We start from the raw sequence: 24,637 nt of genomic DNA on the forward strand, positions 1-24,637 counted from the left end.
AAACAAAACCGTCCATGTTGGCATCATGCAGCCCCTGAAATGCATCCACGTTGACTATTCTGTTGTTTTCTATGTTGACAGATGCACACATTTTTTTCTTTCTTTTTCTAATTAATCTTTCAAAGTTCTTCTTCCCTCCTCAATCACTGATGCAATGCATTGAAACGCACCAGAGTGAGACTGCTGTGTCGCTGTTGAAGTACTGGATATAAGCAGGCACAGAGTTCCACTGGTGTGCTTTGTGAGGAATTCTCCTTTTTCATTAGCATCTCGTTGTACCTGAGGAAGAATAGAAACTGGACTTTAGGCTTCTTTTTTTTTATTTTATTTATAATCTTTTTATTTATTTTTTTTAATGTAGTTGTATAGTTGGTTTAGTTGAATAGGCCGCCTTGTTGATTCATTATAAAATGTAAACCAACTTCAGGCTGGTCAGCACTTTCTTGTGATATAGAAACACACATTTGAAGTGGTCTTTGGAACTATTTTGAATAATTGGTTTTTGGGAAAATGTGTGAAAAAGAAAAAAGATTTCTCATGAAATTATAATAGAAGCTCAATATAAGTTGTCATGCAGCAAATCTTCAGTAAACATCCTGCCGTCTGTCAATATTTTTAAGCTAGAAAATACTTTTTCTTTGTTTTACTCTACTTTGATCTATCTGATCCCCTCATGTAACTGCCTCTTCAGACTAGTTTGTTTCTGAATTTGGGCAAATTTTTATTCTCTCGACTTAAACCAGTTTGTCAAGAAGTAAGGACCACACCACGGTTCACTGCAGTAGAGTGGATTCCATTGCCCTTGGGCTGCAAATAACACAGGGAAGGCATCTGCCATTGGCTATTCTGAGAAGCAGTCCCATTCCAGGGAGCATACAGATCCAGTCAGTCAGATACCCAGCACCCAGATCAGCCAAACACTCCTATTTACCTCCAATTTAACCATGGACACACAAATACCACAGATCAGCAATCTGTAGTTTCCATGGGAGAGATGCTCAGATGTTTAGACCACATCTACTGTAGCCAATGTTTTGTGGAAAAGGGGTTTAAAAAACAAACAAACAAAAAAAACAAAAAACCACAATGATTGTCACAATAACCATCTGCATGTCTTTATATTACACATCATGTGCTCTCATGCAGATTTTCTTTCTGTTGTCAGTAATCGCGAAAGTTTAATTGTCAGTAGTGATGGAGCAGACACTTGATCAGTGAACTTAAGCCTGATCTAAATACCGCATGAGTTCAAGCTGGTGGTGCACACACAGGGTAATAGTGTTGTGGTGCTTTATATACAGCACATACTTGAGGGCAATGTTCTCCCACCTGCCACAGGGTTGTCTGGAGGCGTTTAGAGTTCCCACCGTGTCAGAAAAGACTCAGGAAAATTTAAAAAAAAAAAGAAAAAAAAAAGGATCAAATCTTTTTGTATTTCAAAGTATCATCGCGTTCACTGTCAGAATTAAAGTTTTGGTTTTTCTCTTGTGCAGGAGGTCGGAGGTGTTTCTTGTAAAAGCTTTTGTCTTTTTAACATTGTGCAAACTTTAAGTTATGCTGAGATATTTTAAATATATTTTCTTTTGTCTAAGCTGCAAAGTGATCTCACACTGTTATCTGTTGGGTCTTTTTTCCCATTTAAGCCTGTTGTTGAGCCGAAGAACCAGTGACTTTCTCTAAACCAGCATGCAGATATTTATGAAAAATTATGTAAAAACAAACGCCTATAGTGTTTAAAACAAACAAAATAGCTATACCTAGCGTTTTATTGTCATGATGTTGTTGCAATCTAATGCAATTATTCTATGAAAAAAATACTGCATAACTGCTAAAGCTGGAATTTGTTATCATATCTGTATTTAAAAACTTTAGTTGGTTCTTATCATTTTTAGGCAATGTTACTAATAGACAATGTTGAAGGTCCAAAGATCCACTTGCAGCCAAAAGATTGTAGAATCCTGCCTTATACAATGCAGTTAATTTCAAACAACTTTATTACTCCCCATGGGGCAATTAATGGAATATACAACTTACACTGTCTGCTGATCTTGTTTTGTAGCATTTATTTAGAGTTAAACACATTACAGATGTCTGCTCAGATTACTGCATGCTCACTGAAGCAGAGAGAAAAAGCACACTAAGATCTGGCAGGTTCTTTTAAGTTATTTATTGCATTCACTGATGTGCACAGATATGCCATTGAGATGTCACATCTTAACACCAGCATGGTGTCTTTACATTTATCTGGTAATGGGAGAAGACAAACAGTCTGGATAAACACTGTCAGGCTTTGAGTTGATGGGAAAAGCCATGTTAGCTGTATTTGTTTTGGCTTTAGTCTCTTTTAACTGACTATATAAAAGGCTCCTACTCTAGAGTCAGTTGTGATATTGCCTCTAGAAATCTAAGTTTCCCTTTGCTTTTTCTGATATGAGTAATGGCTTATTTTATTGGAGACGTTCCATATGCCAGAACTTTGCCCTTCGCCATGCCCTGCTTGCTATAATCTGGCCATCAGTGCAGGTTGCACGTGAGTGGATACTGGTCTGGCTGTAACTGATGCATTCGTCTACGTAGTTTGTTCAATTTGTGCATGAAGGCTGCAATCCGAGTCTGAGTCCTCCCTTCCTAATGTGCACTTCTGATGTGCTGCAGTAGTTGCAGCTTAAAGTACCTCTTTATTAGTTCTACACCCCAAAAAAATCTGCAAGGTTTGGTCAGTGACTGCGTGCATGTGCAAACTAAAGCAGCTGCCTCAGGTATGTTGCACGCAGGCTGAGAAGAAATTTGAATACTTGTTCATCGAGAGGATTATACCTTGTGAAGAATTCAAGGCCTCTTTAAGAGTCAGATGAACAGCCAGCTTCTTCTAAAGGAAACGACCACGGATACAAGTTGAAAACGGAACTTGAAAGAATGTAGGAGGATGTGCACAAGTCATCTGATTCTAGCAGGAGAAGAGCTAGAAAGTAAACGGTTAACAGATAAGCAGTAGCTCCTTTTTTTTGCAGCTGTTGGTGTAAAATAAACCAGATTTGTTTCATGTGACTTAATTCATCATCTGACATTGATTAGCAGTATGTAAAGCTACAGAGATGATGGGGTGGCTGCCAATTTTAGGGCCTGAAATCATGTTTATAATTCGTTCATACGATAAATGACCTTTGCGGTGGTGTATTGTACCTCCAGGTCTGATGAGAAGGGCTGTGTTCAGACCAAAAATAGCAATCTGTTAAAAAACCCAAAGGGGCCACGTCGCTACAGGTACCAGTGATGTACCGTAATATGATCTAAGGGGTTTAGTTCCTTTGATGGCTTATCACGTCCCAAAACGCGCCTGTGGAGGAACGGTTCTTCAACCTGGTGTTTTGATGGCGGCAATCATTTGATCGTGGGTCACAGGGTTCCTTAGCTAAACAATAGCATTAACACTCACATTACAAAGTAATCCAACAGGAAATATGCACCCATCTGTTATGGAAAGAGCACCATACCCCTGTTAGCAGAGGACTTGTAACAGATGTGAAGGTTGCATTTATTTCCACTATATATTGTTTCTACTTTGCTATTATCTGTTTTTATGTAGCCCCACACACTACCACTTAAAAATGGCAATCTTTTATCAGATTAAAATAAAGTAAAATTGGTGTGTGAAAAAGTGTGTTCCGTAAAGGACACTGCACTCAGCAGTTAACGGCACAGCAAAGTGGACATTACAGCAGCCTTTCTGTTTACCACGCTGCGGGCATAGAACATGAGGAGGATGGTCTGTCTGCCTGGCAGAGCATCGAGTCATTCTTTACTAAATATTAGTTATTGGTCTGCCAGCATCTTCTATCAATTCCCTTATTTTCATGATGTAGTCTTTCCTCCCTCCCAACCATCCATTCATTCAATTAAATATTTTCCTTACGTCAGGAAAAGTGATTTCCTGGTTTTACCTCTGAGAGCCCAACCAACACTCTGTTCAGAGATTTAATGAGAACCTTTGGCCCCAGATAATTTAAGCTATTCATTCTCAGCGCGGATGAGACCTCATAACGGAGCATTTTGCCAACAAACATTGTAGGATTTGATTAAGAAAATGTCATGGATCCATTTTAGGTTTGGTCACAGCTGAGACTTGGCATTACTCCGAGATGTTGAATTACGTCTGCATTTATAATAAACTATAGAATTTGGCAATCGCAATTATTGGTATGCTGCCTGTTTTTCTTGCAAAGTCTGCACCAAACCATTTGTCTCTGTATTTTTGATTGTTGACATTCTGTTGGTGTTAGAGAAGATCCACGCTGTTTTCCTTCTTCATCTTATTTCTGGCCAGCCTCATGGGTTTATTTCATTTGCTTTTTCAGACATGTCCGATAAGTCCGTGTTGCTGTTTAAATATTCCTTGTCCATTTACAGTGCAGTTGGATGTGTGCTTTCAAGGCATAGTGTGTGAACTTTTAAATGTATTAGTAAAAAATAAAAGCAAAAGGCAAGGAATATGGGAAAGTGGGTGGAGGGATGATAAAAAAACTGCACTTTCAGTTCTGTGACGCATGGCTCCTCTCTTCTTGTGCACCTCTGAGTTCTCTGTGGGAGTTGTAGTTTTTAAGATTTGCTTTCATACTACATTAACTGTTTTCTGACCCGTGACACACACACACACACACATACACACACACACACACACACACACACACACACACACACACACACACACACACACGCGCGCGCGCGCGCACAACAGTGTTGTTATTTGTCATTTTTATTTTTTGTGCAGTAACATTTTTTTTTACAAAAAGCCCAAATCACAAATTTGCCAACAGGGAGTTTACATGTAATACGTCTACAGGCCTTTTACCTTCGGAGTCATTTACATACTTTTGCTGTTTAGCTGTTAATTAATTAATCTTTCACTAACTGTTTTTTTTTTTTTTCTTTTTCTTTCCTGCCTGTCCCCGTCATGGCTTGCTGTTACTTCACAGGTAAGAAAAACTTTAAGTTTATTTCAAATGTCACTATCAATCTATTGTTTTCATTGTAAACATTAGAAAACTTAACACAATACATTATGTTTTTACTGGAGCCTCATCCATGGTCCTGCAACGCTTCACAATTCAGCTGTCACCACTAGGGGGCAGCATGTACTAAAGGTTGGAAGTTTTGCCACCCCCAACCTCTCTTGTGTCTTATCTCAAAGGTTTATGCATTACAGCTGCATCTTTATGTGCATCACAAATGATTTGTCTTGCTTGGGTATGCTTTAATCTGTCTAACTGCTAAAGTTGGTTATGTTTTAGCAATCATCTTGTGACTTGTGCAGACTTGCCTGAGTTGGGAAATCACCTGCACATACATGTCACCTCTTTAGTGATTGGTTTTGTTCTCAGACTCTATTAGTCATTAAAATGCAAAACCAGTTCTTGTGCATCCTACACACACACACCTGCTATCTTTCAAGCTCTTCAATGCTCACACCTTTTCTTCTTCCAGTCAGTTTTGGCTGAGAGTTCAATAGATGTTCAGGTTGTCAGGACTATGATTTGAGCACTCTAAACTTCATTAAGAGTCTGAAGAAGCTCTTAAAGCGTTGCACATCTCTGCATAATTAATGCAGCTTTAGTTTTGCAAAATGTCCTTGGACAATATTTCCTACCGAGGTTTGTACTAAAAGTAATAGCTTTTAAGTTGCGGTTGAAATAACAACTCAATATGTCACCAAAGTGGTGAAAAAATGGCGTCAGAAATATAAATGAAAAATGAATGACATGGGAACTCTTGAAAGCAAAGTTGTCTGATAGAATACTTCTGAGTGAAAAGTAGAGATTGCATTTTTCACGAGTACAGTTATTTTAGAGAAGTTTTAAGTGCTGATTGGTCATTTAATCAATGCACAAGCTTGCTTGACTACTTAGTTGTGTTATTAATGATTAGCTATTTGCAGGTTTTCTTACAGAAGCAAATAATTCTGTTAAAATAATTCCATATTTCTGACTTTGGCTGGGAGCTATAAGACAAACATTTCTCATATCAACTTGGATGTCATGTTGTGTAGTGAGATGTGTGCAATGCTTAATAGTTGTCGGTGCTGCAACTGGCTACGACATGAAGCAGCACAGACAGCTGCGGACGTGATGCAGCAGCAGTGTACTCTACAGATACACTTAAGCACTGACTCACTGAAGACTTGTTCAGGTTTTAGAATTGCCACGGGTCTTCTTTTGCACATTGTTGGCATGTTTAAGTGTTTAACCAGTGCTTTCATTTGTTTCATGAGTAGATTAAAATTGCATCATAATTTGGCTGCGGGAAAAAATCAAAACTTTCAACATCAGTTTGAAATCAGATGTAATATTTGTGCTTAAAAAGAAATTATATTCACTAGTAAATTAGCTGTTTGTGTGCAAGAAAAAGAGATTGTGCGATTCTACTTTAAAGTTTTGCATTGCTGTTATCAGCAGTTACCAACCTCATTGTTTTTTGTGTGCATCCCGAAACTTTGCCTTGAGCCTCTTTAGAAAAACCTGCAATATGCCACATGCAGCATCCTACAGATAACAAGACCACCAACCAGTTACTTTTGTACTGAAATTGTTGTCATTTTCCATTGCAATCTGCAGACAATATGAACATGGCACCAGGCAGCTCATTTGCATTCATGTTGATGTCACATGAAGTATAAGCAAGCGGAAATGTTCTTGTTCATCTTCTTTTGTCTACGAGTTTCCATTAGAAGAAAATCAAATTCCTTTGACAGTATTTATCTCCATGCATATTCTTGACGCTCATGACAGCTGCGACCTTACATAAACTACAAACATTATCTGTCTAGAAAATTACTCAACTTAATCTTTTTACACAAATTCTTAGATTCTTCCATCTGCCTGACTGCATTTGTCTGTGTCAAGTACACTCGATCTCAACCTCAGAGGAAACTATGTTTTAGCTGAAGGATATGACAACATTAGAGTATAGTTTTGAAAGAGAAGAGTGTTAAAGCAGTACTCGAAACTCTCCAGTGTTCTCTTAAGGGTCATCACCATCACATGTTACAGAAGGCTGACATTATAGCCAGTTCTCTACAATGTCAATGTTTAGTTTATATAATCTGTCATTGAATGTTCATACCGAGTTCAATGGCTAGTCACATTTACAAAGTGGAAATAGCATTTTTTCCACTCTATGTACTGTGCCTAACGATGTTTGCCAAGTACATTTGTTTCTAAGCCATGAAAAACCTCCAGTATTGCATACATAATCTCCTGAATAAATATTTAATGGCCCCAGTTTATATTTTTCAACTTGTGGCTCCTTTGGCAGCATACTAACTTTAAAAGAAAAGTTGATGCAGAGTGTAGAAATGCTTTATGAGGACAAATCATTCAGTTTTCATTTTCTTAGTTTTGAATGCAAGAGATAATATAGATTAATTTGTTCATTTTAATCAATTTCTTTGGGGGAAAAAACACTTCAGTATATCAGCAGACTTTAGTGATTACATAAAGATGAAATAATTCCTAATGTGTTGAATTAAAAGTGCATGTCAGTCATGTGGTTGACATCAGAGTGACTTCCACTATGCTGAACATTAGCTGTCTTTAAATGCTTAAATTTAACTTTCTCAAGAATTACTGAATCGTCAGTGCTTCCTTTAGTGCGCTGTTTAGTTTTGTTCCTCGGGGGCCACCATCCTGCAGGTTTGAAATGTTTTCCTTTCATTACACTTGCCTCAAATTATTAAAACACTTTACAGAACTTAGCAAAAGTTGTTTGAAGAGATTAGTTTAATTTGAGTCATGTTTGTTGGAGCAGAGAAGCATCAACTACCTGCAGGAAAGCGGCCCTCAAGGACAAGACTTGGGCATCCATAGATCCATGGTTGATTCTTGACTTTAAAATGCTTCCGACAGATGTGTCGGAGTCCCATCAGGACCAGTTTGTTTTGTTCAAAGCTTTTGGTCAAGATGGCCGACTAGTTTTCTGAAGAATACGGAGCTGGTCTACAAGAAATGGTTTCTTTGCTTATCATTTATTTTTATAAAACACAAAGACATTTCATTTAAGGAGGACTGGATCTTTTCAATGCTCAAATTGAGATCACCTGTTGATTCATAATTTTCATTCTCATGTAATTGAAAAAGGAACTGAATGATCTTTTTTCTATAAATGTCAGAACATTATGACTCGGAGGGATGATTAAAAATAACGTGACGGCTTATTGGACAGTTGATGAAAGCACATACAGCTTTTCTCCATGTGTTGTTAAGACTGTCTATTTTATATTAGTGTTTTAAAAATTTTCTTTTCAAAGACTGGTGCTCAGATTCAGGTCAGGATTTAAGCCATTTCCACTTAAATTCCTTTGTAAATCTTAAATTTAAAAGGCTTCTGAGCTTGTAAATTGGGTTAGTTTTGGGTTATAAAAAAAGATGTCAATTGTAAGCATTTCAGCTTGTGAATATTTTTAATGTTTTAATGATATTCAGTTTTGTGTTTTATTTATTTTTATCCCCCTTGAATCTGTAAAAATCCACCATCTCATTCTCTGCCTACAAAATGGTAAAAACCAGTTTTGTGAGGTCATAACTTGTGACTTTGCTGTGTTTCCTGTGGAGTCCTCAGCACTTCAGCCCTTTTTGTTTTGCCACCCAGCAATTGAATATTTACCCTGATGGAGTTCCCCGCTGAATGTGGATTTTGATTAGCAATTCATTCATGGCCTCCTTAAGGCGGTATAACAAAAGAATCAATATCCTCTCCGCTGTGGAGACTGAGGGGGGGCATGTTGTAAGTATTAATTTGTTTATATAAAATGGAAAATCAGTTAAATGCTTCCGACATAAATGGACACACACATACTTGCATGTAAAAACACACACCAGCTGGATGTTGTCTGTGCTTGTATTCTGTTTTATTACTGTGATGGATAAGAACACAGGAGATACCATGGCTACATGAGATTTTCCAGCTATGACTTCTCACTGAGCAACATCCTAAGCCTGTCCTTCAAACAGATATGTAATATATTCAAAATAGCCACATGAGCCATTTGTCGTCCCCTGCCCCCACCCTGCGCTTCCAACAAGAATTGGTAAAGATTAAAAGATAGCTTTTGGATTATCAAACACAACATGTTTATGTCCTTCACCTTAAATGAGTCTAAAAGTTTTTTTTTGTTTTTTTAAAAAAGAAATTATACTAATAGTTGTTCCCTCATTGTTCCTGGTTCTTTTATTGGTAGATTTGTAGGTGATCGGTCAGAGCAAACCTCTCATGTTAACTCGTGAAAATGTAAATTGAAAGGCCAATCCTGTGAAATAATATGGAAAATCTGTCCCTTTGTTGCTTAATATTTTCTCTCCCATCTGGGCATTTTTGCTGATTAAATATTTAGACCCGACCAGTCAACAACGTTGGTCTCCCATAGCATCTGCCATTGATCATCTTGCCACCTGTGCCAAAATGATTTACAAAAAAAACAAAAACAAAACACTTTTAATTCTTTACTGGTTCTTTTGAAATCTTGGGTCTTTTTTAAATGCTGATTTTATGTAATGACCTTCATAAAGTTGTTTACACAAATACATTTATTCCAAGAAATGAATCCATTTCCAGCACTTTCCTGTTTAGATTCTTCATCTGCAAAATACACACTCTGAAAGCCATGATGTTTTCATTCACTTCAGATTTACTCAAGTTAGTGGAGATGGAGTTGGATATAATGGAGTTGCTTAAGGCCCACAGTACCCACATGTGTACTTCAAGCTTCATCTCCCTCTGATCTTCTCAGGGCTTCTCTTACACCACCTCCCAACATCAGCATGCTACAGTGGATAGGAGAATGTGCTGATTTGGTATGACTGGCCTCTTTAATTTGTGATGAGCGTGGGAGAGTGGGACCCCCACGGGGCTGCCAGAGAGCCTCATGGCCAGGTTGTACTGCTGCTCCATTCCCCTAGCCAGCTGCAGATGCACCTGCCAAGTCAGCATCAGCAACAAAGTTCATTTTCTTGCACTCACTTCCACTATAAACAGCAGAATTTGCAAGCTTAGAATTCACCTTTTTGTGTCCATGGAAAGATTTAAAAATATTACTTTTTTCTTGGACACTTGAAATTATGCTTTAATGTAAAACTGGTTCACATAAGTGGCTCTATATCAGCTAATCTATATTTACAATAAATAGATCTTTGTTGAACCGTAAGATGCCGTTATTTCTTAAACAGGAAAATATATTCCACAATATCCTTATTTATAGGTGCAGTTAAGCTGTAGGTTGAATTTGATAACCTTTAAAATCTTTAAAGAAACCTTGTTTAAAAGGCAAAAAAGCGAGCACAATCTCAATAATCAATAGAATTAGTTGAGCATGGCTTGATAGTCCTTTGATTTCACAGTGGTTAGCTGGAGAAAGAGCAAAGTTTGCAATCCACACAGCCATGAATCGGAGTGATTTGAGCCTGATCCACAGGCAGATCCTTGTCAAAGAATCAAAATGCACTAACTTGATACATAAACACCTGGGTTGCTTTGCCCCACCTAAACCTTAATATTATGTATCTAACCAAATAGAAGCTGAAGCAGTATCTGAAGTCTTAGTTCAGAATTACTTGCTTGAGGTGAAAATTCACTGTAATTTGTTTCAATTGAGCTGCTGGTGTTCTGGTAACCTGTTTCTTGGCAAAGAGCTTGTTCACTCTCGACTGAACTGTAGAGAAGTAGTTAGATGTTAAGCAGTCTGAGTAAGATATACGTGTGAATACACAGACTTGGGGTCTTGAGTCTTGTGTAAATTATAAACTCAAAGCACAGCTTCCTCTTTCATTACCAATAAAAATACAGTCTTTTCTGGTGCACATTTACCTCTCTCTTAAAAAAAAGGGGGTTCAATTAACCTCTGAACACTTTTTTTTTTTTTTTTAATACACTATTTGGAAATTCATTCTGTCATTTAGGTCTGGGCGACATGACAATATGTATTGTTTGGATGATAGAAAACGTCTTTCATATGAGCCTCTATAGTTTGTCATGATAAGGTGCTTTACTGCTTTATTTACATCAAGATGACGCTTTACGGCATGCACACTGCAGTATATGAACAAACATGAAGAAAGACTGAAGCAGACGCGTTTCAGAGCAGGGTAATTCACTAAAATATGACCAGCCAACCAAAGCTGATGAGTTTGTTTAAAAAGAGGGGAAATTTCTGTCGGTTTGGATATATAAAAGACTGACGTGGAACCGACAACAGACTAGCTCACAATCCCGGCAACAGACTCCTGCACAATGAACCCATTTTAGCACTTTTTTCAGGAATCAGGATAAAGAATACAGAATAAAAAACAGAATCAACAAGCAAAAGCAGCATCAAGTGGTGGCGAAAGCTCTCATAATAAACTCGAGATGCAAACGCTGCACTAGGCATTTACCCGTGAAACGCCATACGTCCATAGTTCCCGCACATGGAAGGAGATCACTGCTGCCGATGCACATCTGAAAAATAACTGATGACTGACACAAAATTACACAAACATTTTATATCGTTAAGTATATCGTTATGGGGATATAAAATGAGCTATATCGGGATATGAGATTTTGGTCATATCGCCCAGCCCAACTCTCATCATGATGTGCCACTTGTAAGCATGTGCCAGAAAACATGGATGATTTTGGCTATTTGACGGACTGGCTGAATGCTTGGTAACAATCCCTACGCTGTAAGTGCGTCACCCCTGCATAACAATTATACGTCATCACTGACTGGAACATATGGAAAAACAGTAAAGAAAGTAAAATGAACCCCCACAGGTTGAGCTCCTCTCTTTGTAAAGATGACTCTTGGCACTTTTTAATGCACAAGAACTGATGTTCATTGCTGCATGAAGTCAGCAACAAGTTGTCACCATTCTAATGACAAGAAATTGCTGCTATATACAAGCCCCTAGTTGTGATTGTTGTCACACTCCTTAGAAAGGGAGTATGTGGGTTCTACGAGCTATCTCTAGACAAGGCCAGAGGCAGCACACTGCAGGCTGGAGGCCAGCGAGAGCAAAGCCTGTTGCCTGGCAACAGTTTACAGACAGGCTAGTTGTGGGGTCCTTCAAAGCTGCCCACAGCCCTGCCTACCCTTCGTCATTGTCACGTCAAGATTATGTCTGTAGCTCGCCTGGCCTTGAATTAATTTTATGATTTTTCCAAAGCATCAGTTTTGGAAGTATGTAAAATTGCTTCTGCGTAGAGTTTATATTTAGATTAGCTGATGTTGTCTACCAGAACTACTTATGTCCATAAGAGAGAAAACCACAAGGCTGCATGTAGAAATTGTCAGTCTTTATCTCAGTCACATTTCTAAATATGTTTGATTTATTTATTTTTCTCCCATTTCAATTCATTTTTATTCTGAGTATTTTCTACACTTTGTGTGTTTGGTTGTTGTTGTTGATTTGAGGGGCCTGTCTGTAACGGAGCCTTATTTGTTTCCTGAATATCTAATCTGCCAAGTTCATGCCTTTGGCTACCCACTGAGAAGGGGTTCCTTGTTCTGTGTCTGCCTGGCAGTGACTACTGCTATCCCCAGCCTCTTGTGCACATTAACATACAGCTGTCCCACAGGATGTAGTGACACAGGCACCCAGGAGCTTGAGAGAGAAGCTGGGTACTCCCTCTCCTCTCCCAGATTCAACTCATAGGCAGCAGTCGCAGCAGATGGGCTGTGGAGATTAAACCACCAGGCACATGGCAGCTATTGTGCGCTGCTCATTGTGAAATTCAAAGGTCATCTGTAGGGTCAAGGCTGAATTGGTATGGTGAGCACTTTCTCCCATCCATGAACTCTGCGGGTAAAAAGGCTTTGCTAATGATATCTTTTTTTTTTTTTTTTTTTTATGTGTCAGGAATATTCAGTGATGTAATCTTTCTTAAAATTCAGCCTGTGCACTCAGATATTATGTTCCCTATTGATGCCAAATCAAGCTAAAGCCTGCATATACTCTGGAGTCATTCGATGCAGGACTGAACCCTCATTCAACACTTTCACATTGCACTTAAGAGCCTGATGTCACTGGAATTCTTCAAAATTGGACCAAAAAAAAAGACTTTGAATAATTTTGTTTGCATTAAAGAAAAAGCCAACCGCAGGATACTGTTTTAAGTAATAAAATGTGCCCTAAAAACAGCTTTATCCAACACCTGTAGCTGTAATTTGCTGAGTAGATATATTAGAGCAAACCTGTTGACTTAAAAACAAATACATCAGCTATGTAGATTACTACAAACACTATCAAAGACATACAGAGTTAAAGAAAATAGAAGAATCTTTTGGCATGTAGTTTTAAATGTGTTCCCAACTTGCCTGACATTTAAATGTCAGGTCGAGTTTTACTTAAAGGTCAGAAACGCAGAAGAGGAAAAAAGAAAGTGACTGAGAGGAAGGTTGCCTTTTGACTTCAACATCCTCTGCTGAGTTAAGCTGAGTTTATGAGCAGTCAGAAAATACTGTACCTTATCGCTTTAAAATTCCATCAAATATACATTTCAGTCATGATGAAAAATTAAATCACTTTGGGCAACACTCACTCAAGTGTCTGCTACTACGCAGAGTTGTAGCAATGTGCAGCTGCAGAGGTTGGGATAAGCGGCTCAAGGTAGATGCACTGGTTCGGTTTATTCTGCTTTTTTCCCTCTGTGTTTACCTCCAAGCTGTGTGCCACTATTTTAGAAATGCACGCTGTCATCCACTCTAAAAGACAGTGTGGTTTCTAAGCAGAAACCATCATAGCAACCAGTATGATTTGTTGCATAGGAGTATGACTGTGTGTGGAGCAAAGCCTAAATTTGGGAGTTTGTTCCATCCTCACTTCCTCTTTTCACTCTTGCACTAGTTTCCATTGACTGGCCAGTTGGCTGTCGACTCTTCTTATTTTTGGTGGGCGCTCAGTAACAGACAGAATGACATGTCAAGTGGCTGCGTCTTTCAAAACAATAAGCAACTATCCATGCAACATAAGGACGACACAAAGCACCTTAAAGATTTGCAGAGTTCATTCTCTCTAAGGGTCTGAAAGCCATAAAATATCACTGAAACATAATTCAAGTAATAATGTCAACTTTTGTAGTGTTACTCGGATCCGTCTGATGCATCAAGCTTTGAGACCATTAAGTGAAGTTTTGTGCAACTAGTTGGCTTCAGGAGTATGTGTACAATTAAAATAGGAATGCATGTGTACATTTTTCATGCCATCTGCTGCTGTGCTTTCTGCAGTGGATCCACAGATATCTATTAGCTCACCCCCAGGCTAGATGTTTTGATAATGCAGGGGTGCAATTAACTGATTAAACCAACAAAACACTTCCTGTCACAAGGTTAAAATTAGCATGTTAAAGCATTTTATAGCTCAGCCTTTGCATTAAACTGTAATATTTTCAGGTTAATTCAACACCCTTCAGTTTAAGCTGAAACTACTCAAAAGCTTGTTGCTTTTTCATTTGCTGTATTTGAATTGATTTGTCATTGGAAAGTGGGTTTCACAGTTGGTGTGCCATTCTCAGAGCAGGAACAGAGATGATTTTCAAATTGTTTGCACTGTGAAGGTATTAAAACCAAAGTGTAACAATTCCACACATCCTTATTCACCCCTTCATGTTGGATGGATGGATGGATAAACACGCTTCAATTTTCAGTTGTTCAGCCACTTTTTGTTGTATGGATCAACCCACTGCTCAGACTAGAAATTCAGTTCCCAGTATGTGAGTGCACGACGAGACTACATTTAACTTGTTATTGAGCTCTTGGGAAATACATGATGTAGTCATGTTTTAACTCCAAAATAAAAAAAAAATGAAGTCAAACATATTACAGGCTGTAAATGGGCTTTTCCAGATGATTTGATGTTCTGTGCTCAATCTGATCCATTCCCTGCTAAACAGGAAGCTGGAGAGAGGTGGTGTATGTGTAGGTGCGTAGGAGGCCTCTTAGAGTATGTGTCAGAAGCTGGATGAGTTGGAGGCAGTGAGGAGGAACTGTAAGTAAAGACAATCCAGATGCATAACCAATGCACCTTTTATTAGCCTTTTAAGTTCTGATAAACAAGTCTTTTTTTTTTTTTTTTTTAACATTAAATGCATGTCCCTGCATTTCCTGCACTTATAATGTTTTCCATGTTGGTTTGTAAATGATGTGTCTGCTGGATTCCATTCTGCAAATCCTGACATTTAGCACAACCTTACTAATCATTAGTGGATGTAGTTACTATATGTTTTAACCTTAGCTGATCCTCAATTTATTCTATAAACACCACAGTCAAGGCTTTTGTTATAAACTTCTAACTCTTGTTAGTATGCATGTTTCGGTTCAGAAGGTTCTGTTGTCATACTCTGTGCTAAGATTTCATCTTCATTTTAAAGAACTTTCTGACTGTAAAACTTTGCGTCCCGGACTTGTTTGATGACTACCATGTGTATTCCTTGAGCCGTTGCTAACCAGCAGCGTCTTGAGGCTGAGAACCCGCCCTATACAACTTTTACATCCGTGACATGTGACATGACATTGCAGCAGAGTTTCGCTGCACCGTTTTAAACATGCAATGTCGCTGATTCAGAAAAGAAACGCAAGAAAATTAAAAGAGAGAAAGGGACAAAATGGGAGTCATCATAAGATTGTTTTTTGTTGGCTGGAGAGAGCTAACAGGTCAGGTAGGATGCAAGATGGATGCCAAATTAGCCGTCGATAGGGGGCGCGTGACTGGGAAAATGGCTATTGCCAGGCGGACACTGTGCGATTTTAGAAATCTGACTGTCGGGGAAATGCTCCCACTGCACGACCGGGTTTGTCCCTCGTACTCTATTTGACCCTACGACATGTGTACTCATACTGTACGACTGCTGTCAGCCACGATTATTGACAACCACGACTAGTTGTCGGCGTCAGTCGGCGTGTGACGGCACGACGTGCTCGAGTGTGAACAACGAAAAACAAATGTTCCTAGTTCCTATGACAACCACAGCGTGCCTGACAACAAGATGGCGAGCAGGCAGCAAGTTGTTGCAGTTGTGTGTCTTGTGCGCTGAAACGAAAAAAAAACAAAAAACCCCAAAACCTCGTGTTCTCTCCATAGCTCTACTAATCTCTCTTCTAGCAGCTGTGTCCACCGCACACGTCTGAAGTTGGGGTTGCCAGTCATTGTTTAAAGCGCCACCGGTGTCTTCTGCGCAGGTGCGAACGTAGAATCGTGACGAAACACCATTCACACTGTACGAGCGACGGCGAAAATTTCTGACATGCCAGAAGTTTGATCGGTAGGTCGCAGCATTGTCGTTAGAACGTAGCAGCAATTAATCCTTCCTCGTGAGTGTTCTCACACTGTACGCCTCACGACCTCCCGACCGGACATCCCGACGCTACGATGTTTCCACGATGACGCAGCGTGGTCTGCGCAGCAAAATTGTGGTGAAATCCCCTCGAAATCGCACAGTGTCTGCCCAGCATTAAGTTCTGTAGTGTGTCTTTAAGGTGACTGAAATACTTCTCATTTGAAGGAAAAAAAAACTGTTTAAAGTTACAGCATCATGCATGCTCTTCCCACATCTCTGTAAATAAATACTATCCTTTACCTCAAAGTGCTGCAGTAGAATAAATTATCTGTGTGTGTAAGAGAGGGTGTGAAGGGGGGAGCAAACATGCTTTCAGGCCATCTTTGGGTCAATGCTTCTTTGCCCTCCCTGAAATTAAACATTTATGACCCCTGACCCCAGTCATTCCATAAAGCCTTTTTAATCTTTGGAGTCACATCTTTTTTATTATCATTACTCTGATCTGTCAGTTCAGCAGTGTTCTAAAAATCCATCCCACTTCCTTCAATACGTCAACCTTTTGCATTTGTTGTTTGGTGTCATGTCTTCATCATAAGAGCAGATTTATTGTTTCTCTTGATGATAAATAAAAATACTACATCAACCCAGCCAAAATAGGAGGACTTGCTTGATGAAGGGTGCCATCAGTTGGCTGCCCAACAAATATGAAAATGATCCCATTTGTTTTTTCCACCTCACTCAGTGAACCGCTGCATTATTTGATGATCCTCTTCTCATGCATTCTTTAACTACAAGGATTTAGTTTGCCTCAGGCTGTTTTGTTAAGTAACAGCCCTTCATCCTTTGTGTTCAGTGCAAGCTGCTTCTTGAGCAACTGCATTTGTTTGTATGAGTGGGTCTGAATTGCATGGTCGTCTTTCGCGCTATATTTTCTTAGTTGCAGTACAATTTTTGTAGAATTTGATTGAAACAATAGTAAAATAATACCAAGGAATATAGATATCTTAGAGTTAAAGGAAAGATAAATCTGCTGTCTCTGTGTGACGGCTTACATTTTGTAGCCTTCTGCAGTAGGAAAGAGAAATCTTTCTTTTACTGTGATATTTGCCTTAGTTAAAATGATAAAGGTTATATTCAATTAAGTTTGAATTAATTATGTATTTATTGAAGTTGCATGGAAATTTATTAGTGAGATACTTGAAAAAACAATCAAGCTTATTACTTGAACATGATCAATATTGTGATGTGTAAGCATGCATGCTTTTTTTTTTCTTTTTTTAAAACATTATTACACAATGTAATTGTTTTTGCAGCAGGACAGACTTATGTTGATTCTGTCATCTATAAACAGTACATTCAGCCACGCACAATAATTTAGACTATGTGCTATACACTATCTGTAAGTATTTATTTGAAAAAAAAGAAAGAAAAAAAAAACTGAGTTAAGAGGCTAAAGTTGGGATTTAGAGCTTATAAGAAGTCAAATCTGGTCTGGTCCTCTTCAGTCTTCTTGCAGGTTGCATTGCTCTCACGTTGCATCAGTCTTCCCAAACAACAAACGTCCAAATGTGAAAAAGTATCAACTTTCATCTGCTGCCTTTGTGGTGTCGATTTCAAAATATAGCCATTATTTCACACTCTTTGTGCCATGAGACATAGCAGTTGATACCAGTCATGGCAGCTACTAAAAAGGTCACTATCACTGCCTCTCCTGTTGGTCCATCAGAGATAACAATAATCCCAAACAGACACTTGAGACAAGAGCTTTGGCTTTCACAGCATGGCTGATGGACAGATCTAAACAAGATTGAATGTGCTCTTCACTATCAGGAAATTGTTTTGAGAGTTATCATGGGAATCACGTATTTTACTCCCATCACCCCCCTTTTTGGTAGCTTGCTAACTTGGGCAAATGAAATAGGATTGACTAAGTAAGTATTCAACATTTTGCTCAATGGGACAACATGATGTTGCACTGGCATTCTTTCCACCTGCCAGTTTTATCAGAGAGAAGCTACAATAACAGACCTTAAATATTCTTTTCATTTCCATAACCTTTGTCTTGTTTTCTTCTTGCTTATCCTGTTTGTTACAGTGTCTGAGATAATACAGTTTGTACCGTAATGACCTTTTTCCGTCTCGTCTTAACGGTTGTTCCAGCTGACTTTTTATGGCAACCTCCAGGAAGATTAGCAGTACAATGACACCTTTATCTCTCAGAATTCTTCCTCCTCTGACTCCTCAGTCTTTTCCAGAGGCTTTAATAAAAAAAGGAAAAAAAAAAAGTTGTTTGCAGTGTCTCAGCTTCACATCTTTAAAAGGTTTTCATTTTTTGCAGAACGCACCTTCTGTTTAAACTAGAGCCCAACCAATGCATCAGTGGGCTGATTATAGCTTCTCACCTAATAATCAATATGTGACTAATATTTTGACTTTATATTTTTTTATTCATTTGTGGACTCTGAAACAGGTAACCAACAGCATTACAGTGTCAATATGACACATGGTAATAAATCAGCTTCCAATATTCATCACTGACTAATTTCCATAAATAACTGGAAAAAAAAAGAAAGTGGCCTGATAAACCAGTTTTATTCAGATGCTAAATGTATTCTCAAAACGAGTTGATGTTAACAAAACATAAAAGGAACACTAAGTCCATTTTAAGCCGTAATATGACTAAGAAATTAATACAATAACAACAGATTCAGTTTGTTCATCTGTGCATGTTTCAGTGATGTGCACAGCGTTCTCAAAGTAACACCGCAGGAAACTAAATACCCTGGTTGCTCCTCGATAGAGAGAGTATTTTACCTCCTGGTAGAGTAAAACAAAAAGAACTATTTGTGTCTGATCAGGTGGTTAGTAAATATGACTAATTTATTTTGCTCAGATTTTTTGTGACTCCTTTGAAAACACATCATTTATTGGTATCAAATCACCTTCCATTATGTAACATCCCTTTCAGCTAAATTGGATAAGTTAGAGCATGTCCAAGCAATCAGCAGGCAAGAGACTGGTCACCCTGGACAGGTCACCAGTCCAGCGCAGAGCATTTGGTAAAGTCAAAAAGGAAAATATGTATGGGCTCGTAGGACCACGCTTTTCTTAAATACTAAACATATTTGCAGTTCTCCTGATGCAGTATCTCATTATTTATGATCTGCTGTTTGTATGTTTCTTGACTCAAAGTACATTCAGTGTTTGTAGTTTGGGCTGGGCGATTAATCGGATTTTAATCTCAATTACGATCTGGGTTTTCAACAATCATAAAAATAAAAGGGTGTGATTTATTTTTTGTTTTCTCTTTGAAGTTGTGCTGTCTTCAGCTGCCAATTGAGCGTCGGTGGCATTTAGCGCTATGTTGTAAACTCCTCCCACAGCTGCTTTGGTTTTATTCAGCCACTGTTGCCAACTTAGCAACTTTCTTGCTAAATCTGGCAACTTTCCAAACGCCCTTAGCAAATTTTTGTGTTAAAAGCGACAAGCAACAAATCTAGCGACTTTTGCTGGAGTTATTAGAGACTTTTCTGGTTTGGCGAATGACTTGAAGGCACATATTGTTCTGCAGTTACCGTCACAAACGAGCAGTTCACAGTTGACGCCGGCTGCAGGTGCAATGTAGAATAGTTTTGCGAGGTTGTGGAAGTTCACTACAAATGAGTTTATATTTATTTGTTCAGTTTACATCAGTATTTGCCCTTTAAGACAAAGCTTCATGTTGTTTTCTAATATTTGTGAAATCCTAAAGACATTGTTTAAAAGCAACTGTTAATTGTTAAATAAATTCATGTTGTTAAAGATAAGGAACAATTGTGTTAAAAAATTGAGATCTCAATTTCAATCAAAATAATCGTGATTATTATTTTTACCATAATCGAGCAGCATGTGGTCACCCTACAGCCCGACACCTGAAACTATGGTTGACAAGAACCAACAATTCCCATCTGACCTTTTTGGAAGTGACTGAATTTTACTGGATACGTGTAATCTTTATTTATATATACATACACATATATATATATTACTAAACCGTTTTGCTTATGTAGTTTAGCTTAATAAGAATGTGCAAATTGCCAAATGATGAATACGTCGGTATTTTTCTTACACCACACTGTTAAATGCTTGCTCTGATCTTTGAGCCACTCAGATAAAGGTCAGTGTCTCAGTTCAGAAGTTGCTCATGAATATTGCCCTTTGAAACTCTTTATTCAGACCAGTAAACATGCAAATGACTCCTTTGTTGAAGAGATAGAGCATAACATGAAGATTATGTTCCAGATTAGATCAGTATCAGGATGGAAAAATACCTAAGGAAAGGTTAAAAGCAAGTTTTGTATTGAGACAAGCAACCAAACAACTGTCACAATGCTCCTACCTTTCCCAAAACCTATTGAAACACTTAAGATGAGTAATAGCTATGAGGCACAGAGTGGCTCACTCCCCTTCATCTGGGATGCAGTGTGTAATTCTGCATGATTAAAGAGGTTTATTTATTTATGTGTAAATGTTGTTGGCAGCCTCGGCTGTGTTTCACCTGGCTCATCACACATTTCCAGAACTCTTTCATTTCTGAATGAGATGCGACAGCCCTGACTATCCAAATGCAAAACCAGACAAGCCTATCAAAGATGAAGGATTAGAAGTGAGAAAAAACAGTAATACCCTTACTAACCCTTTTCCTGCACAGCCATTAGAGGGTGTATGTTCGTTACCTTATCTTTAGCTTTATATCTGCTGGTGTATTAAAATGTTCATTTATCTTTCTCTATGGAGCTAGAGGTTGTTCTAGAAGTTTTACACTGTCCTGACTGACTGTTATTTTTGCCCAATTTAGAAGTTTACATGCTCTACTGCTACTGTTATCTACACCAGCCATACAGCACATAATGCATGTCAGTTCGTGTGGAAAAGACTTTTTCTCATTACTTCCTCATGGTGGTTTTAGATTCTCCTATAAGAGAGCATTCAGCTGTTAGAGATAGAAACAACCAAATTACTTAAACTGCCAAGTCTTAAGCAACAAAGTTGTGATTTTGGGCTAAATGAAAGCACTTGACATGACCGGCCATTTGAATGTCTTGGTGATTTAGTTGAGAAAGACACTTGCTGAACCTTTTTCAGCACAGCCAGAGCCTTTTTGAACTGTCTCTTAATGCTGTACAACGTTGCATCCTTATTGTAGGTGAAAAAAAAAAAAAAAGAACTGTCAAATATATTTTTGAAGATTTTTCTACAGTTTCCAGTGAACTCCTGACATTGAGCTTCTGTGGACTTTTGGCCCTTGGATGTCTTTTTGGCTTCGATATGATGTTTGCATCCAATAGTGGAATGACTGAGAGCATCATTAAGGTGCAAAGCGACACAAACTCAGTTACTGGTTACTTCTAATGTTAATAATGACCTCATTGAGAAAACCAGTGAAGCAGTATGCATCTTTGTCCTTTCTTCTACAATTTTTCTTTTCCTCTCTTTTCCCAGCGGGACTACAAGGACATCTAGATTACATCCTGGTGTCCTTGTAGACATGCTGGGAACAACTTTTGTTTCTCTTCTCTAAGATGTGCATGCCCTTGCATATCAAGCTGCTATTTATTTACATTTATTTATTTGATCTAGAACTTGCTTACTGAGATTAAATTGATGTGTATTTTCCTATCAAAGACGAGCAGCGGGTCATGTCGGCCGAAATTATGATTGCTGAAAAAGTGAAGAAGCATATTCCTAGATGGCGTGAAGCCACTGTGCTGTATGAACACTAACTGCTATGGTTAGGCCTGTGTGAAGCAACTTTCACCATCTGTACCAGTTTCGCTGCAGGCAGTCCATATGTTTGTAAGCACGAAGATCATGTCTGTGCTTGGATCAGTCTCTGTTCAGATGACCATACCACATGAAGATGGGGAGCTTCAGGGGACGTTGTCCCTTAAGGAGACTTGGCATAAAACACACACCTTTACAACGAGACTGTTAACATGCCAACCAGAAATCTGATCACATCCTGATTTCTGGAGCTATGAAATTATTCAAGTGGTCATAGACAGCAAAATCTACTTTTTTTTTAATCAAATAACTGCCTTTTTCAGATAATAAAAAATAGAATTAACATATGTAGATTTTCCCCAATACTCAGATGTCCCCGTCCATTTAGACCTGTATTTCTAACTCTAGTCTTTTTACATGTTAATAAAAAAAAAAACAACAGGAAATGATGTCACTATGCATGTAAACACTATGCAAATAAAATCTGATAATGAACTGACCTGATATCAGATTTTCAAGGTCATGTAAACTGCCTCAGTGGAGTGTAGGCTAATGACATGCCCATTCATAGGAACCCCGTTTTTCACCAACAGAAAAATTATGATTATAAAGAATCATCTTTTCTAATACAAAACCTCGCTGTTTTTTGTCGCCCTGTCACTTAAAATGCAAAGAAGTGTTGAAAGCATAACATCTGTTACCTTACTGGAGATTTTAAGTTAGAAGTCCCATTTTAGATGCTATAGGAGGGATTTAGGTACAACCAGATATATGTAAGTAAAGAAAACTGTATTTGTTCACATCCTCAAAACTGTTAAGTGTAAAATAAAAGAAATGACCTGCTTATTGCAATTACAAACACTAACATTGTATCTCTGAGAGTACTTGGGGAGCAAATATGTTCTAAAGTTTTAGCGTATTTTTCTTTGCCGGTTTGTTCCTTCACAAGGCAAACTGGCTGTACAATCGAGCTCTACAGCGTTGCCTTTTATTACATGATAAAAATGTAACCTTCACCACCGCCACATGGAAAAACTTTTCATTTAGATCTAGTTACATGTTAAATAACACTCAAGCCAGTATTTCCTACTGAACCACAAACCATTGTATTTGTTCTTTGCTCCATTTTATTGAAACTGTGATGATTTTTTTCTGTCTATTCACTTGTAGTCCATCGCTGTGTAAGAATTGTCTCCATGCCTCTTTTCTTGTATAGTGTTTAAAATGCAGCATCTGCTTGCAAATGCAATATCTAAATAATTACCTATAACTGCAAATACTGACCTCTGTTGTAATTTATTTCCAATGAACCCCATTGATGTGACATGGGAGAAACCTCTGCTTGGTGCTTTAATTTCTTTTTTGGCCTGACCCCTTCAAATTTGAATGTCTGTCGCGTGGGTGGCTGGAGGTTATGTTAATTTAACTCCATGCAGATGATGCCGTTAATATCCTTCATAGAATGCCACGATCTATGGTTATCTTATTCACCAAGCCCCCCCCCCCCCTTTACACAGACTACATCTGTCCAGCTTGGAAGGGAGATCACACTTCACCGTTTCAGAAAAATCTATTCAGGGCAGACCCCCCAGTTGTTTTCTTCCTTTTTTTTTTTCCTGCAGAGAGGATAATCGCACAATGACACAAACCTATTTAGTGATGCATCGCTGCCCAACAAGTATTTGCCTCCTTCAAGTTCAACACTTCACATTAAACATTTGCTCAAGAAAGGCCCCATTCACTTGTTTGCCTTTTTTCCCACCAACATCTTAGAAATAGATCCAGTCACAACACTTCTGTCCTGCTTAAATGGCTGCTAACATAACTTAGTAATTTCATGATCAGAAAAGGCTTCTATTAATCTTCTGTGACTGTGCTTGTTTGTAGATTAATCCATTGTTATGTATGTGAAGTAGCATACCGTCTCTCAGTCTAATGCATTCAGATTTGGTGTCCAGAAAAAACAAAAACCCAAAGAAATTTGTTTTAAGGCATGCCGTCAGAGAAACCCACGCAAGCCCGAAGCCACAGACAGTCATGCTTTTAAGCTTTTTTTTTATGGTTGTGAATATTATTCTTTCTGAAAAAACCCCCACAAGTTTTGATATTTTATGAAATTGGTTTATTAATACAAATTTTTGTAGTAAATGAGCTAGATAAAATATATAACTATATAATATAAATGTCCTTATGCTTTGAAATCTGAAGATGCTCTGCTTAGACTACCAGGGCCACAACGCGGAAACGTTGACATTGATGTTGGCTGTTTTTACACAGCTCAGTGAGGGAGCATTTGCATTTCCCCATAGCTATCTACCAGACCGCCATGTAATGAGTGTATTTTATGCGTCTTCAGCTGTTAGAAACCTGCAGCAGAAGGAGGCATTGTCTGAAGGTAATGTTAGTTTAATGCAGTCCACGATTAGAACTAACAAACTGTGACAAAAAGGTGGTTGCTTCGAAAAGAGAGCTCCTGCTTTTGTAGCTTTATGTCTCACCAGCAGAATTTTGGTTTTGATAAGCAGGAGACTAGCATGGGGGTGGTGGTGGTGGGGGGGTCTGTTAATGCTTTACCAAC

General features: G+C 38.4%; 1 protein-coding gene across 3 annotated transcripts in view; it reads left to right on the forward strand.

The window, feature by feature from the left end:
• Nucleotides 1-24,637, forward strand: part of fbxw7 (F-box and WD repeat domain containing 7) — a 98,138-nt gene that overhangs the window by 46,315 nt on the left and 27,186 nt on the right. The window contains exon 1 of one of the 3 annotated variants that reach the window (XM_079264827.1): nt 14,955-15,008. The exons of the other annotated variants lie outside the window; for them this stretch is intronic. The gene's annotated coding sequence lies outside the window, so the exon portion shown is untranslated. Of the gene's footprint in view, nt 1-14,954; nt 15,009-24,637 lie in introns of those variants that run through there. 3 annotated transcript variants of the gene reach the window in all.

Source organism: Telmatherina bonti (assembly GCF_933228915.1).
Source record: "Telmatherina bonti genome assembly, chromosome: 3".
Taxonomy (NCBI): Eukaryota; Metazoa; Chordata; class Actinopteri; order Atheriniformes; family Telmatherinidae; genus Telmatherina; species Telmatherina bonti.